The 2,032-nt window shown below is 47.3% G+C and overlaps 1 pseudogene; it reads right to left on the bottom strand.

The window, feature by feature from the left end:
* Positions 1-237: 237 nt before the first annotated feature.
* On the bottom strand, positions 238-355 carry LOC126420295 (5S ribosomal RNA; annotated as a pseudogene).
* Between the last annotated feature and the right edge of the window lie 1,677 nt (positions 356-2,032).

Raw genomic sequence — 2,032 nt, 5'->3', positions numbered from 1 at the left:
TGGTAGATGCAATTCTACCAAGAAAAAAAAGCAAAGCACTCCGTCTTCAGGCCACAAGTGGCCCATCGGGACCATCCGACCACCGTGTCAACCACAGTTGCGGATGCGGATAGGAGGGGTGTGTGGTCAGCACAGTGCTCTCCTGGGCGTTACGATGGTTTTCTTTGACCGGAGCCGCTACTATTCGGTCGAGTAGCTCCTCAATTGGAATCACGAGGCTGAGTGCACCCCGAAAAATGCCAACAGCGCATGCCGCCCTGGATGGTCACCCATCCAAGTGCCGGCCACACCCAACAGTGCTTAACTTCGGTGATCTCACGGGAACCGGTGTTTCCACAGCAGTAAGGCCGTTGCCCGTACCAAGAAAAAAGAAACTGCATATATGGGTGGACATGGGATCCAAGGATAGATGCATACTTGTGTTGATCCATTGTGCCTTCCAGAGTGATGATATCACTCAGGGAATACAATGAAAACATTCCCCAGAACTCAACATTCCATCTTCCTGCCTGGACCCTTCCAACGCAATGTACAGGGTGTTTACTTTCAGACGTTTCACGCCCTACACGCTCCGTCGAAGCATAAAACGTGATTTATCTGAAAAGATCACCAGTCACCTCTCAATGGACGTCTAGTTGAGGGATTGGCGAGCAAATTCCAGGCTTCATCGTCGATGAAGAGGAGTCAGTATGGGTGCATGAACCAGGCGCCTGCTGTGGAGGCCCATACGCAAGCAACGTTTGCTGAACAGTTGTTGAGGAGGCACTGTTGTTAGCCCCATGGTTCATCTAAGCAATCAGTTGCTTGACAGTCGCACGTCTGTTCGCCCGTACACACCTCTGCAGCCGCTGTTATGGATGGCCTGTGGTGCATCAGATGGTTCAAATGGCTCTGAGCACTATGGGACTCAACTGCTGTGGTCATAAGTCCCCTAGAACTTAGAACTACTTAAACCTAACTAACCTAAGGACAGCACACAACACCCAGCCATCACGAGGCAGAGAAAATCCCTGACCCCGCCGGGAATCGAACCCGGGAACCCGGGCGTGGGAAGCGAGAACGCTACCGCACGACCACGAGATGCGGGCGTGGTGCATCAGAGTTGGCTCGGCGCCAGTTCTGGATAATACTGCCGTCGCATGTATGGTATACTTAAACCACAGCGGCACGCAAATAGTTTACAAACTGCTTTTCCGTGCCTGAGCCGAAAGTCAATTATCATGCCCTTTTGCATGTCAGATAAATCGCTCCATTGCAACAACAACTGCATTGTTTTTCCGTGTCTCCCAGTTTGCTTCATATACTCTCGACTGCTAGCGCCGCCTGTGAATGGTTAATTATTGCACACTAACGTAGAACATAGGCGGCGGTCACATTATTGTGACTGGACCATGCAGAAACTTCTTTGATACACTGAGCACTGCAAATACGTATAAAACAAAGGCTAAGCCTATCTATAAAGAGATGCTGAATAAAACGCATTTGGCTATCAAGAGGACAGAGAGGACAATGCGTCAGATCTTTAATGACTACCATAGCAGAATCTTATCGAAAGAACTCCCACAAAACCCAAAGAAATTCTGGTAACGAAACCAATCTAGGTACTGTAGACTCATGGTTGACGCAGCAAGTAAAAATGTGGACTTCAGAGCAAAATCAGAAATGCTGAAGTCCGTTTTCAAACGTTCATTTACTAACGAAGATACAGAAATACTGTCCTGTGGAGGCTACACCACACACTAATATCGGTGTTTCGGCTTGGGTCGATACCCAGTATCTCAGAATCACTTGTGCTGTTGATTTACAAGTGTACTGATTTCATGTATTCCATATGCACTGTTGCAACAATAAATCTTGAGTAAATTGGAAACCACTAAAAGAGTGTACGATTTTTTTCTGGTTTTGTGTAACATCAGTGAGACACAATTGATATTCGTCTTCTCTTGCGAGCACATGGATTTAAGAATTTACATGAAACGGAATGCTTACATAGGCTCAGTCGTATGTAAGGCAGACAGGAGACTGTTCATTG

This window comes from Schistocerca serialis, chromosome 9 (genome assembly GCF_023864345.2).
Source record: "Schistocerca serialis cubense isolate TAMUIC-IGC-003099 chromosome 9, iqSchSeri2.2, whole genome shotgun sequence".
NCBI classification, from domain to species: domain Eukaryota; kingdom Metazoa; phylum Arthropoda; class Insecta; order Orthoptera; family Acrididae; genus Schistocerca; species Schistocerca serialis.
The sequence above is the reverse complement of the archived record's forward strand: the minus strand, read 5'-3'. Positions and strand labels throughout refer to the sequence as shown.